General features: G+C 40.6%; 1 protein-coding gene across 7 annotated transcripts in view; it reads left to right on the forward strand.

Annotated features, from left to right (window-relative positions):
- The first annotated feature begins 311 nt into the window (after positions 1 to 311).
- Positions 312 to 16,389, forward strand: part of LOC307269254 (receptor-type tyrosine-protein phosphatase delta) — a 270,649-nt gene continuing 254,571 nt past the window's right edge. For all 7 annotated transcript variants that reach the window (XM_080052141.1, XM_080052145.1, XM_080052143.1 and 4 more), the window contains exons 1-2: positions 312 to 367; positions 15,805 to 15,918. The gene's annotated coding sequence lies outside the window, so the exon portion shown is untranslated. The remainder of the gene's footprint in view (positions 368 to 15,804; positions 15,919 to 16,389) is intronic.

A 16,389-nucleotide genomic window follows, 5' to 3' on the forward strand; every position in this document is an offset into this window, starting at 1 on the left:
TTCTTAGCACTCTCTCATTATGCACAACAGAAAATCACCTCTTCAAAGTACATGAAGCATGTTTACAAAACCTAATGGAACTGGGCTGATAACATAACACTGCATGGTGCTTGTCTGTCCACACAAACACGCACACACAAACACACACACGTCGTGCACACACACACACACGCGCACGCACACACACCTCAATATGTGATTGTGTACGCAAAACTTGACAATGCCCCGAACACACCGAAGCATGAACACATCCTGACCCCTCTCTCTCTCTCTATCTCTTTCTCCCCACACAGGGAGATTCTGAGGAGTTCTCTTCTTTCATCGCTCTGGTCCGAGGCAGCAATCGCCCATTGATTATTCCAAACGGGTAAGATCCACATTTTGTAAGCCCACGGTGAAAAAAAAAAATGACTTTGCTACATTTTTATTATTTGATAAAAGGGAGCACAAGCAAAATCTAGTTTCCAGTGCTCCAAATGTCAATTTTTTCCACAACAATCCACAATTTAATAATGTCAATCCATAGCAATCCAATCAAATGGTTCAAACAACTACAATGTTGTTAGTATGGATGGACGAATATAGAAAGGAATGCACATCCGCACATGATCTATTGTTCATTCGAAGGTTGTCACAAATTGCTTTTCTCGACTGCCTGACTTGTATTATCTGATATGGAATGATGCATGAGCTTGGTAAACAAGATAGGGTTTAAATTTCATTTTCAAAACCCGGCCCAATGTTGTTCTACAAATGCATTTTTTTTTCACTAGCTGTGTTTCCAGTCTTAATATAGTTAAAGGTGCAGTGTGTAATATGACATCATCAAGAGGTACAATTCTAGATCACAACAGTTTGTCTCTATGGCTCCCATTCAGAGGAGCAACAGAAATGATTAAAGAACATTCTAACTGGTAGTTCCGATGGACACAGTGTGGCCAACTGTTCCATTCTGTGCTTCTGTAGAACTGCTGACATTCCAACCATGACGCTTCCAACATGGCGGCGCACAGGACTGGGCCCCCCTATGGAGAAATACGGAGATAAAAGAGACCCTTTCTAAGGGAAAAAATAAATATACCTATATAAAACAAAGATTCAGCTATTATGCACTCAATTAACTGTACCTATGGATATTATTATTATTATTTTCTGCCAAGTCTGCTATGAAAAAAAATCTAAAAATTCTACATACTGCAGGTTTAAGAGCGTACCAGTCAATTTGACCAGCGCCAGTGATGCTGTGTGTTGGCTACTGTACTGGACTGATGGGTAATCGTTTAATATATCTTGGAAAGCTCTTTATAGCCTAATGACATTTATAAAGGAGGCTAATGGTGCCCTCTGGAGTACAGCGATATCTACTGCTGCTGCTGCTTCTTTGCTGTTTGAGTACAATTTCACATTAAGACTGATGACGCATATATTTGCAGACTGGTGAGGGGCTCTTTGCACATTGCGGAAGGCTGAACACACGTAACCTTGTCTGTTTGCGTTTGTATACAACAATATTTAACGTCCATTATTTCAACATTTTTAATACGCTGAACCAAACACCTCAACTTCTTAAGCACTTACATCAACTGAACTTTCCATAATCAGTCTTAGCACTATTGCGAAAGTTATTACACAAGGATTTGCTCATATGTTGTTAGTTGTCTGATTTATGAGACTTTGTGTTCTGAAAAACATGAAGAAATACCTTTTTTTAGACCTGTACATAGTATTTTTTGATTTATAAAATATAAAAAGCAAAACCCCAAATTGGTTCTGGAAAAAAATGTTGGATACTTTGAACTCTGGCTATATCCAACATCTACATTGTAAGTTGTTTAAAGGAATGCAAATGTACACATCATTAATTAGATAATGCCAAATGTGTACATTTTTGTCAAACATTTCTGAGGAAATAAATAAATTGTTTTAACGTTAGTAGTCAAATGGTAAAGTTGCATGGTGATTTCTATAAGTTAAAATGTTTACCTTGTTTACCTTCATTTCAATAAATCAACATGTGGTACTAACTCATCGTCCTTATCATTACTATACTCTTGTTTCGGATGGGATAATTAAAAGTACAGCTCATGTCCTTTGCTACCAGCGTAGCGGTTGTGTTGTTTTGTCAGATCGATGAGCGGCCGTGTGGTTTCTCCCAAAGGACTTGCGGGTGCAGCAGTAATTGGAGCGCTTGTTTTGCTGCGAGTTAGTGTTCCCGGGGCAGAGGCCAGCCACGCAACCAACCCAGAACAGAACAGTCCTATGTCCATAGGGGTTTTCCAATGAACTTATCAAATGCACCTGCGAGGAAATAAGTTTTGCAGTGTGCTATTTTTGGATCATGTTATGGCAGGGCTTTTTTATTTCTATCCTAGTATCTTGTTATCCGGACGCGAGGCCCCTCACTTGTATTTATTATATCTACCAACTGCTTGAGTATATTCCCAAGTGTGTTAAATGCAGTGTTGGACAAATTCTTCAGAAGTACAAATAACAAATATATTTTATAACGTATTTCAATTATTTATCAACCCTGGCCCAAAACTGAACCCCCCCCCCCTTTTTTTTCTCTTTTAACTGTTTATTTGTGTTCATTATGTTATTTAGTCGCTGCTTGTTTTTTTTTTTTTTGTTTTCTGTGGAATTTTCATGTCAATTTGTATGCATTTTTGTGTGAATGCTTGTTGTTGTTTTTTTTGTGTGAAAAATTAAAAAACCCAATAAATAAATGAAAGAAAGAAAAAAAAGTACAAATAACAAACTGTAAGAAATACTCTGGTACAAGTAAATGTTCTGCATTGAAAATGTAAAAATATAATCAGGAAAATCTACTTAAAGTATTAAAAGTTAAATAACTGTATGCAGAAGTGACTGTACTAATATATTATTATACTCATGCGTCCTTAACATGCTTTGTAGCTGGATGAGATTGAGCCATTTTTTTATGGGACTGATAATACATTTTATTTTTGTGGATTTAAGTATTTCTTTAAAGAGGACCTATGATGCTTTTTGACTTTTATGACCTATAAACGTTGTTATGATGATTCATAGTCATGCTTAACCATACTAAATTATCAAATAATGACTTACATGCATTTCGACGTATTCCCTGCTGACCGTCTGGGGTGTCTGTGCAGAGCACTAAACACTATTCTAGCCAGTCGAGAAGTCACGTGTTCAAAGCGGTCTACCCTTTCATAATTCGTGATGTCGCATAAAAATTTGTGACGTGACCACGCGGATGTTTCCATGTATGGTAATGCTGTCACTTCCCTGTTCGCGTCTGCCTCGCGCCCTTATAGGTCCATGCTCGCGCTTCCCGCCACTGAAAGTGTTCCGGAAGGAAGGTAACCAATCACAACGGAGTGGGGTTTGCAAGAGGGGGGGAGGGTAGCGGAGATGGCCGATGCACAGGCGGAGGGAGCGGAGATTGCCGAAGCACACACACTCAAGTGTTGACAGGACGTGCTGGATCGCCAAAATAAGAGAAAGAGCTTCCCGAAAATCTACATAGTTTTTTGTGATGTGATTCGTGTCAGGTTGCTCTATAGCAGTGTAAAACAAGAAATTAAGACCAGAAAAGTAGTATAATAGGTCCTCTTTAATGTTTTAAAAGTTTTGCTTGGTTAAAAATGTAAATCCTTAAAAAGAGTATCTCCTCAAATTAGAGAAACTGGAACCATGACAATTTGGCATATTTTGCTATTAAAAAAGAACTATTATCAAAATAGTCACTAGGAAATTACATAGTATCAGTCTTGTTATGAAATAATCGACTAATGTCTCATCTGTGCTAGTAGGCCTACTTATGTTAGGTAGTATACAATATGAAATGAATTCTCCGTTTAATGTGCAAGAATCTTCATTTATAAAGTTACTTACCGTATATTATCAGATACATTTAATGGAGTAAAAAAGTGCAACATTTCCCACTTGTGGAGTACTATAAAGTACTGTAGCATGAAAACAAAAGATTCAAGTAAAGTACTAGCGCCTCAGACGTATACTTAAATACAGTACTTGAGTGAATGGACTTAGTTACAATCCCCCTCTGGTTAAATGGGTTAAAGGGGCAATGATTCCTCTCACTCAGAGCCTAACACACAGACAATGGCCTCTTTCCCTCATGGCAATCACTGTGAAAATCTGTGACCATTTGTCGCAGGCACCGGTGGCAAAGTGATTTGAATTAAGGATGACACCGACAAATGTACCTTCAGTGGGGAAAGGCAAGGCGAAAAAACAGTTAAGGACAGACAAGCGAGTTAGTCTAACAAATTTAGACCTGAAGTATTGTAAATGACAGCGGCAAAATGGTCACTATAAAGTTTCCTGGAGCGGCCATTTGACTGCCCTGTTCAAGAGCCATTAAGACATTTATACATTTCAATTGAATCTGCCGTTTCTTCTCTTTAAGTCTTAAAAAAAACGCTTGTTAAACTGATGTCGCAGCGCATTTTTATGTGCGAGTGCGTGGGTGCCCTACACCTGTCAGCTGTGTTGGATGAAGCAGAAATCGCAGCGGCAAGCAACATGCGACCTGGATTAGAATAGCAATGAGTTCAGCAGCCAAAACAACTTTTCCCTAAAAACTGCTTAGAAGAAATGAAAAGTGACCTTTTTAGAAGCGGAAAATGTGATCTTTTTTAGAATCAAGGATAGCCTAATATGAATTGTAAATCATAGTAAAGTACTGCTTTGTTAAATGATGGCTCCTAATGTTAAAATAGATTAGATTTATATTGTATTCAGTACATGTTTTAATGAACCCTTATATATAAATATTGATTTTAATCTAATCTGTTCTGTGGTTAAGGCATACTGTACTGTAGGGGTCTTGCAGTACCTTATAGGTTAATTATCATGTTCAAGGATACTTCAATGGGTTTTGATATCCATGGGGTTTAAAGAAGGCCATCCTTTGGGATGTGTGGTATGACCTAACTGATTAGCGATCCATCCTGCTACTTCGTAGGGTCAGGCTACCGGATATGATTGTGTTTCCATGCTTCTTAAATTTGATATATCATCTTAGGGCTAGGAAAAGTGTGTGTGTGTGTGTGTGCACGTGCATGTGTGTGTGTGTGTGTGTGTGTGCTTGAGTGCGCTCGTCTGAGCATGTGTTTGTGGGCCAACCCCGGCTGAGATGATTTATTATACCGCTTGAAGGGACTTGTACTTTCATGAGGTCACATGAGTAACATGGCAGTCAGGCATAACACACTGTTCTCTTTGGCCCTGCTGGCGGCCAACGTAGCTAAAACAGATTCCAGTGTGCACACATTCAGGTGCAGGGCTTAATATATATTCATTGCATACACTCACACACAGACAGATGCCCACAGACACACACACACACACACCCACACTAACACACAAACAAAATCAAATACTGTAATCCAGGCTTAATACTGCTTTATCACCTGCACATGAGGCATACAGTATGCAAATGTACATAAGCTGTTCCAAAGGCATGTCAGATTTAGGGCCCATCTTTAATATGCCTTTTCGGAGGTTAATTTCATGCAAATACACCCTCATGAGTTGGAAAAAGCTTAAGATATGTTTTTCAAATAACACAAAGGGAAAGTATTGGAGATGATAAGTGGAGTCTTTTAGATTAACCTTGGATGATCAGTGTTTCCCGCAGGATTTTTTTCAGCAGGGGTGGTGTGGTCCCCCGAACCCTCTAGGGGGGTCCCCTCGGACGTTTTTTTTGTACCTTTTTCAAATGGAATGCATGAATCTGGTGCACTTTGAGAGGAGAATATGCACTTAAATCCCATTCAAGGAGTCTTGTGTATTACTATAGATAGGATAATTGATGCTGACTCTTAAACAAGTTTAACCCTAGCCCCAAAGCTATTTTTGAGATGTTATGGTTCGCCTGGATTTATTCTCTTATTAAGATTGCATTCATCACCCCTTTAACGCACAGCAGTCAAGCTATGAACATCATTTATTTGGGCCACAACCTGGACTATAAGAATGTGTGCTGCAGTGATTACTTTTGAATAAGAAATACCAATTACATCAAGGGTGTTAAACTATAGGTCCTTCTCATATAATTAGCATATTGTGATAAAGTTCAATATTTTCTGTAATGTACTGATAAACATTAGACTTTCATATATTTTAGATTCATTACACACAACTGAAGTAGTTCAAGCCTTTTATTGTTTTAATATTGATGATTTTGGCAAAAAAGTAAAGAAAAACCAAAAATCCCTATCTCAAAAAATTAGCATATTTCATCCGACCAATAAAAGAAAAGTGTTTTTAATACAAAAAAGTCAACCTTCAAATAATTATGTTCAGTTATGCACTCAATACTTGGTCGGGAATCCTTTCGCAGAAATGACTGCTTCAATGCGGTGTGGCATGGAGGCAATCAGCCTGTGGCACTGCTGAGGTGTTATGGAGGCCCAGGATGCTTCGATAGTGGCCTTAAGCTCATCCACAGTGTTGGGTCTGGTGTCTCTCAACTTCCTCTTCACAATATCCCACAGATTCTCTATGGGGTTCAGGTCAGGAGAGTTGGCAGGCCAATTGAGCACAGTAATACCATGGTCAGTAAACCATTTACCAGTGGTTTTGGCACTGTGAGCAGGTGCCAGGTCTTGTTGAAAAATGAAATCTTCATCTCCATAAAGCTTTTCAGCAGATGGAAGCATGAAGTGCTCCAAAATCTCCTGATAGCTAGCTGCATTGACCCTGCCTTTGATAAAACACAGTGGACCAACACCAGCAGCTGACATGGCACCCCAGACCATCACTGACTGTGGGTACTTGACACTGGACTTCAGGCATTTTGGCATTTCCTTCTCCCCAGTCTTCCTCCAGACTCTGGCACCTTGATTTCCGAATGACATGCAAAATTTGCTTTCATCCGAAAAAAGTACTTTTGACCACTGAGCAACAGTCCAGTGCTGCTTCTCTGTATCCCAGGTCAGGCGCTTCTGCCGCTGTTTCTGGTTCAAAAGTGGCTTGACCTGGGGAATGCGGCACCTGTAGCCCATTTCCTGCACACGCCTGTGCACGGTGGCTCTGGATGTTTCTACTCCAGACTCAGTCCACTGCTTCCGCAGGTCCCCCAAGGTCTGGAATCGGCCCTTCTCCACAATCCTCCTCAGGGTCCGGTCACCTCTTCTGGTTGTGCAGCGTTTTCTGCCACACGTTTTCCTTCCCACAGACTTCTCACTGAGGTGCCTTGATACAGCACTCTGGGAACAGCCTATTCGCTCAGAAATTTCTTTCTGTGTCTTACCCTCTTGCTTGAGGGTGTAAATGATGGCCTTCTGGACAGCAGTCAGGTCGGCAGTCTTACCCATGATTGCGGTTTTGAGTAATGAACCAGGCTGGGAGTTTTTAAAAGCCTCAGGAATCTTTTGCAGGTGTTTAGAGTTAATTAGTTGATTCAGATGATTAGGTTAAGAGCTCGTTTAGAGTACCTTTTCATGATATGCTAATTTTTTGAGAAGGACCTGTAATTTTCACAAAGGGCCACGATATGATAATCACACTAAGGGCCAGACATGTAGTTTACCGACATGCCTTCTTTTTAATCCAAAAAGTAAAAACAACATACCTATTATATTGTAAAACAACCTGCATACAGGGCAGGCTAGGTTTTGTTTCAACATTTGGCGGTACAAATTATAGGTGGGGGTATGGGGGCGCCCCCCCAGACATTTTCAACTTAAGTTAACACTTAATTTCCTGCATTCTGGTGGATAACATCCACAGATCAGTGCCTTTTCTAGAATGGAAAGACATTTTTTTTAGGAATCATGACCCAGCACCGGTGTAAACTATTGGTAATGAAATGCAAAGCCAGCACTGGAAACAAAAGGGATGGGCTATCAGTAGCTAGCTAACGTTAGCTACATAACACATAACCAGATAATGTTAGCATTCATCTTTAGACACTTGACACATTCAAATATCAATATTAGCATGCTATTTAGCCACATAGATTGGCCTATTTAAAGCCCTTTAGAAAACTGACATATTTTCTTTGATACAAGTTCATCAATTCATCGCTTAAAATCCTGAGCTGTAGAACTTTCAGCAGACATTCCTAGCGGTAAGCTGCGCGAGTGTCCACCTGTTGGGAGCGGGTTTGACCGTGCGGATATGACATACCGTAATTTTTATTTATTTTTTATTTATTCTTTTAACCTAAATTTATATGCAATTTTTTTTATAGCAGCGGCGGGAAAAATATAGCAGCGGCAGCCCGCTGCTGTGTGAACCTGGGGGAAACACTGATGATTATTTTTTAATACTAGGATTTGACCTTAGGGTAGAACCGCGATAATGTATTTATTTTACTGCAAACGTTGACACTGCACACATAAAAGTTATGGGTGTTACACTATGACTTACAGTGAATTCATATAAAGTGAATATAACATGCCCATCACTGACAAATGACAGTTTACATGACAACAGAGTGAGTGAAGCGGCAAACCCTATGTTTGCTCTTCTGGTTCCTTTAGGCAGAGAAAGTCTGACACACGTCCTTATTGTAAGCACGCACAGAGATCGTTTAGTTTGATGTTGAGTGTGATTTATTAAACGAAACTCCGGTTGACTTTCCAGTAAAAAACATAAAAAACTCAAAACAATGTCACTGATTAGCGGCCAAAACAGGGTTCTTACTATACAAAAAACAATACTTTTCTATGTGAAATAATATGAGGTAATGCGTGATCGTGAGCGTGGTCAAAAAACTGTTGGCTCTCTGCCTTCCAACCTGAGTGAAAGCAAAGTCCCTCCCCTATAAGGTAGAGCACGACACCACAGGTGACACACATTACCAATCACCACATAAGCAAGATGCGCTGATATACATATGAATAAACATGATTAATATTTACTACACTTAATTCATAAATCATAATTTGCCATAAACTAAAAATGTATTTACTTAAAATATATTAAACAAAAAATCTTTAAATGGCTCCAACATACCGGCCCCTAATTGTGATGTTACCACAAAACAATTACTTAAATTAACTATATGGAGCCAGATATGTACAAATATTAATCACTTAGGTTCTTCAAAAATATGTCAAGTAGCTTTACACTAACACATCACACCCAGCTTAAATATCAAAATTCACTACGACACAATTTACATAATCCCCACTTGAATTCCCCCCAAAGTTCATGTTGCATGAATGTCTCTTAGGCAGGGATAACCAGTCCAGTGAACGCGGAGTTCATGTATGCAAGGAAGGTGTGTGCAGGGCCATTTGTAGAGGGGCATGTATGTGTGTATGTGTGTATGTGTGTGTATGCACAGTGGCATTCTTCATGTTATTAAGCTCAGTTTTCAGCTTCCAAAAGCAAGCAGAGCTTATCAATGGGCCTTTGCAGGGTATTCGTCTTTGTTCGGACCAGAACACCTCGGACGAGGGCCCGGGAAAAGTCTTTACTACACGGCCAAGGGGCCATGAGTTCCTTGGTGCAGTTTCATCTACGATGACCACCACATCGTTGATGTTGAAGTTTCTTCTGGTGTTAGTCCACTTTTGGCGTTGCTGCATGAGTGGCAGATATTCCTTTATCCACCTCTGCCAGAACAGATCTGCGATGTATTGGACTTGTTTCCATCTCTTCCTGCTCTTCTTCTTCTTCTTCTTCTTCTTTGTCCAATTCTTTCTCAGCCTTCTTGTCGTTTTCTGTCTTTTCTTCACTTCCATTTCCCAAACTTTTCTTTTCTTTCTCTTCCTCTCGCCGACGTCTGACATCTCCGCGTCCTCATCTTCCTTCTCTGCCATGGCGTCGTACACCTGAACTCTCATCTCATCTCTATTCTTCTCGTCAATGTTTTCTGTGCCATCAACGTTGGAGTCCTTGAGCTTTTCTTCATCCTCCTCTTCCTCTGGTACTCCTTCCAGAGCATTACCCAGGACTAAGTTCTCGATCCGTGCCAAATCCAGCAGCGCTTTACCGCACTTGTCCGCCGTGTCTCCATACTGTTCTACTAGCATGCCGCCGGCGTCCTGCAGGGCGCTCACTGCCTCCACCACCTTGGCTCTGTGACTTTCAGGCACTGTTGTGGGTACCTTCTCTGCGTAGCCTTTCTGCAGCACATTTTCCATGAAGACCTTGTATTCTTCAGCATAGGGAAAGTCTCTCTTGAATTTCCCAGCCAGGTTCAATGTCCGCTGCAGTGCCACGTTGTAATTATTTGGCATGACTAGCTCTTTTTCTCGAAACGGCAGGGGCAAGATGTAATGTCCACTTTCAAACGCTTTAGAACTTTGGGCCAGCTCCATAAATCTCCTGTCCTCACATGACATCTCTTTCCTTTCCTCAGATTCCTTTTCTGGGAACTCTTGGTTGTACTGCCTGAGTAGCAGGTCCTTCAGATTTTCCATTGAAATGCGATTGACTGTCATTGATGCTGTATGTTTATCCATTGCAGATGAAGACTTGAGGGGCCCATTCACCACCCATCCGAGAAGTGTCTTCACTGCATATGGTCCATTACTCTGGCTGTTAATTATCTGCCAGGGTTCCATCGCTTTAGGAACATTCATTCCTATCAACATTTCAATGTCAGCATCAATCTCTTCCATTTGGATTCCACAGAGGTAAGGCCATTTTCTGAGTTCTGATTGGGTGAGTAGGTTTTCCTTTGAAACAGGGATTTTAGCTTGTGTGTAAACTTCAGGTAGGTCAATAAATTCATTTCCATCTAGGTTGCCAACTTCCAGTCCTGTGATCTCATAACAGCTCACATTGTTTTCCTGTCCCATCGTCTGCAGCAGAATGTCAGTTTTGCGTCCGGTCACATTCAGTTGGTTCATTAGCTTTTCAGTGCAAAATGTGGCCGAGCTTCCCGGATCAAGGAAAGCGTAAGTTTGAATGCACTTACTTCCTTTTGCAGCTTTAACTTGAACTGGAACAATAGCGAGAGCACATTCTTTACCGGCCCCTGTTGCATCATCAGCCGACACCTGTACACTGTTTATTGACGTCTGCTTTGGTGCTGGGGAATTGCGGTTTAGCAGGGGTTCCTTATCTGAGGTTCTTGTGTCAATATGTAGCAGGGTTGGATGTTTCCGCTGACATGTTTGGCAGTCTAGTTTTGTCTTGCAGTCTTTGCTCATGTGACCCTTCTTTAAGCAACCAAAGCAATATCCATTTATTTTCAAACATTCCACCTTTTCGTTGTGTGGCTGTGATTTAAATTTGAAGCAGTCCAGTAGTGTATGCTTGCCTTCACAGAAACAGCAGACAGCTGAATTAGCAGCATTAAAGTTGGTGTGTTGCCCTTTAAATGCATACTGTCTGTTGTCTTGTTTTCCAGGTGTTGCCACAGCTGTCACAAATGTACTTCTGCTTTTGAGTGTCCTTATTTCAGTGCTCCTGTTAGTTGGGGATATTCTTTGAGCAGGAGTTGGGTCTTTAATATCTCCAAATGCAGGGTGCAGTAAGATGTTAGCTTGATTTTCAATAAATTCAACAACGTGTCTGAAATTAGCTCGCATCTTTCTTTTCTGAAATTCCTCATATGCTCTTGACCGCCACCTCTCTCTAAGCTTGTAGGGAAGCTTGGATACAATGAGCTTTAAGGTGGATGTCACATCCAGCTCATCCATGTACTCCAAGTCCTGCATGGCGTTGTGGCATTCCCTCAAGTATAAGGAATATGTCTGAAGTGCATTCCCATCATCCGCTTTAATAGCTGTCCAGTTTAGCGCTTTATTCAGATAAGCATTTGCAATCTTCATTTCATCACCAAAATGTTTTGCCAACAATTGCATTGCTTCTGAATATCCTCTTCGTGCATCCATGTGCATACAGCTACGAACAAGGTCTCTGGCCTGACCTGCTGTAAACTGTTCAAGAAAGTAGAGCCTATCCTGGGAACTACTTGTCTTGTCCTCTATTAAGTACTTGAATGCATGCATGAAAGGTTGGTATGATAGTGGATCACCTTTAAACACTGGCACTTCTCTTTTAGGCAATAGAGACAGATTTTGTTGCATTATCATGAGCTCAGTGATATCCCTTTGACTTTTAACCATTGTGCTGATGTTTTCATGAGTGATATGACTGGTTGCAGGGTTTTCCAGGTGTGGGGTTGGAGCCCTTGTTGTCACTTGAGAGCTATTATGAATGCCACCAACCGTTCTCTGTAGTGGAGTTTTAGGCACAGCACCTAATTGAATGAATTCTAAAGCAGATGTGTCTGCAAATGTTTGTTCCACATTTTCCTGTTTGCTTGTTCCCTCAAAATATTCATTCATAGCATCACCATCAGACTCTGTTACATTTGGGTTTAGGAGTACTTTTATTTTTGCATCTGCTGCTGCAATTTCTCCATCCAGTTCCACTTTTTCCATTTTTGATTTGATTATAGTTTCCTGCAACTGCAGTGATTGTTGCTGCAACTGCAATGAATGTTTTTCCTTTAATGCAGCAGATTTTGCCTCCAGAGCTGCTTTCTCAGCTGAAGCCAGCCGAGCAGCAGAAGAAGTGGTTGATGCAGTTGTTTTCCTTGAGATGTTTGATATGCTGTCCAGTGGGTCAACCTTTAACTGTGCACTCTGTTCCCTTTTCCATGTTTTAACCTCATATGTTAAGTAGTTGAAGTTCATCACTCTTGGCTCATACCAGTCCAGAGTGTCAGTTTCTTTTTCCTCTTCTGATAAGAGCTCTTGAACAGCAATGTGCACCTTGTTAAACTCATCCACAGCTTGTTTGAATATATACATAGATTTATCAACATCATCAATATTTTCCCCTTCAGTCATCAAGGCTTTTGTTTCGTGCATTCTCCTTGTGCACACTCCCAGTTTCCCTCTGCGTGTCGCAATCAGAGATTTTAAGAGATCATCCGCTTCCGCGGCCGTTTTAAGTTCAGACATTGTCCCGTTTTATTGTAGTTTGATTTATTGATTTCCTCTTATTAGATCGCTTCCTTATTTATTTTGCTCCGTTCACTTTTCCACCGCGTCCGCGGGATGCGCGTTCACACAGAGCTTCTGTTGCCACTTTCCCTTTTGTCACTTTTTTTTGTTTAGCAATCGCATCATAGTTCATATCAAACAGACAGTTAGAACGGGGCTTTTAACGCGGATCTCATCCGCACATCCAAATTCACAAGTGCTTTTATAGTGCACGGCTCATCCATGGGTTTTTTTACTCACGGCTTCCAAACGAGCTGCGCGCGCCCGTCTTCCTTGTTCCTTTGTCCTCCAAAAGTTTGTCAGACTCGTGGAGTTTTTTGACTCTGAAGCGGCAAACCCTATGTTTGCTCTTCTGGTTCCTTTCAGGCCCCCAGGACTGTGCCTTCTCCGAGCAACCAGCATGGACATGTGGCCAACCCATTAGTATTGCATGGTGAGGGGTGGAGCTTATTTTCATACGGCCCGTAGGCAGATTTCCCTGTCCACACAGTACAAGCGGCGAACAAGATTGTGTCTCTGCAAAATTTTTCTGGATATCAATCATAGGCTCATACTTATCTTTAGACCATATACTATTAAAACTGAAGTTTTCTCATTTCAAAACGCCACCTCAAGCGTTTTATTAGCCCAACGGCTTTTAACGGCTTTCAGTTTGTTTTCGCCAGGCTAGATGCTACAGAACGAGAATGATTCTACTCCCGCCTCCAGTCCGCTACGCTTGCCGCCCTCTTTCTTGATAGGTCCATAATGCAGCTACGTCGATGCTACGTCATGCTTTGGGCCGTATGGAATTTCCGGATTATACTTCCTTGTTGCTTCTCTGCGCCTATGAGCAGCTTTCATAGGAATGAATGGGCGCCATGTTTCAATACGGTGTCCATTTCTTTATATGTCCATGGTTCCTTTAGGCAGAGAAAGTCTGACACACGTCCTTATTGTAAGCACGCACAGAGATCGTTTAGTTTGATGTTGAGTGTGATTTATTAAACGAAACTCCGGTTGACTTTCCAGTAAAAAACATAAAAAACTCAAAACAATGTCACTGATTAGCGGCCAAAACAGGGTTCTTACTATACAAAAAACAATACTTTTCTATGTGAAATAATATGAGGTAATGCGTGAGCGTGATCGTGAGCGTGGTCAAAAAACTGTTGGCTCTCTGCCTTCCAACCTGAGTGAAAGCAAAGTCCCTCCCCTATAAGGTAGAGCACGACACCACAGGTGACACACATTACCAATCACCACATAAGCAAGATGCGCTGATATACATATGAATAAACATGATTAATATTTACTACACTTAATTCATAAATCATAATTTGCCATAAACTAAAAATGTATTTACTTAAAATATATTAAACAAAAAATCTTTAAATGGCTCCAACAGTGAGGGAAGAGTGATAGAAATCAGTTTTTATGAGTTACATTTCAAAGCTCTAGTCTACAGCCACACAGGTTTTTTTGTCATATTGTGTTCAACATCAAAAGAATGGGTGAGAAGAAAACATGCAAGTGGGTCGCTTGCATACACAACGCTCCTCATGAAAGGAAAAAAAAACGACAACAAAATGAACGCATCACTTCTGACGTATTTTGCGCTTTGTCCCATAGGCTTTTTCAACAGATCATACATAACAGAATTGCTGAAAACACTTGTCTTTAGAAATGCATTTTATCCACCGACGTATAGAACTAAGCATCTCAGGCAGGCAGTGTGTAGTCGCCGGTTGGTTTTGGTGCTGCTTTTATTATTTTTTTTGGGGGGGGGCATTTTCAAGCTTTATTAGATTGTACAGAGTTGAAATGGGGAGACAGAGAGAGAGGGTGGATGACCTGCAGTAAAGGTCCACGGGTCGGATTTGAACCTGCGACCACTGCAACGAAGGCCAGAGCCAATATGGTACGCGCTCTATCCACTACGCCACCAGAGCGCCCCCTAGGTGCTGCTTTTGAGTGATATAAAGTGTGGCTACATTTCAGTCTTTTCAAATGCCTCTGGAAACCTGTTCTAAAATTGTAAAAATCAATATATGATACTAAAGTTGGGTGTCTCAATATGCTTTTACAAACATCTGATTGATAATAAATGTTCCTAAACAGTATAATACTTAAAAAATATATTTTTTTTACTGTCTAGAGTAGACTCGGGCCATATCAAACTGTCTCAATGGGGGCAGAGAATTGTGTATTGTGTAATAAGAACCAGTGCATAGCCCACCTAATTGAAACAAAGGTTGCGTTCCGAATCGCATACTTTCTACTATATAGTATGTAGAAAAAAGATTTAGGATGTCCCGATTCTTGTGGCCAGATTTAGGATGGTTAGAATACCCGGATGGTCTACTTCATGCGGCCAAGATTGTTAGTGTTGAAAAGTGCATCCTATTTGGGCGATTCTGACCCACAATCCAGTGCGCACGTGAAGTGACGTAACATCGACGAAGCCTATAGGTCCATGTTATGAAAACAAACGGGGATGCGACGGATATAAAAGCAAGAGGCAAGATCAAGGCGCAATGTTATGATGAAATAAGAGAGAAAAGTATGTCCCAATAGTATGTCTACTGCATCCTAACTAGATTCTTTTTATCGTCGGATGTAGTATGTAGAATAGAAAAAAGAAAGAGTATGCGATTCGGAACGCAACCAAAATGTCTGTAAAGTTTGATCAAATTTATTTGACAATATCTCTTATTTGGATTGAAACAGGTGCTTACTATCATGCCCAAACTCCCCAAATTACGTAGTTAGAAGGATTTTGTGTATTTGTGTTTACAGGGGCTTTTGATATGCATCGTATGTGTCATTTTTTCTGTCAAACTATTTGAGATGAAAAATCTTAATCCCACTGACTATATTTCTCATCTCCTAGGTGGGGGCAAAAAGGGGGCGTTCCTTTTGAGTGGTGCGTCGGCGAGGTAACAACCACGGCAACGGGCAGCATGGTGGCACCTGCATGAGCCCAACAGAGGAGGCTCATTGATTGGTGAGTTGAAGAAGTATATTCTTTCAACATCAACACACCACACAGTCAATAAGGCAGCGGATTGTTTCCCTTTTACACAACGTTTGCCTCATTAAACTTCCCATGTGTGGTAAGGTAATTTAATTAGGACGAAGGAAAGAAAAGAGCTTAATTGGCTAATAAGCAAGCACCAGCATATTTCTCTTTTGCTTTAAGCTTTTAATATGAAAAAAGCGGCTTTCATAATAAATTGAACCAGCATTTTCATTAAAAAAAAAACACAGAATGGTGTGGGAGAGCTTTTAGAACCCAAACCAGAGTCTTTTATATCCTTATTTTCAAAATGAGATGCGGATGGGTTTTATGAACTGATTGGAAAGAAACCGTTTTGATCCGTGGCCGACAAAAGCATGTATTTGAACGTTGTACACTGAACTGTGCAGTGTTTGTTCTACACATGTATTATATAACTAGGCTATTATAAGGATCATT

This window comes from Ammodytes marinus (assembly GCF_949987685.1).
Source record: "Ammodytes marinus genome assembly, chromosome: 23".
Taxonomy (NCBI): Eukaryota; Metazoa; Chordata; class Actinopteri; order Uranoscopiformes; family Ammodytidae; genus Ammodytes; species Ammodytes marinus.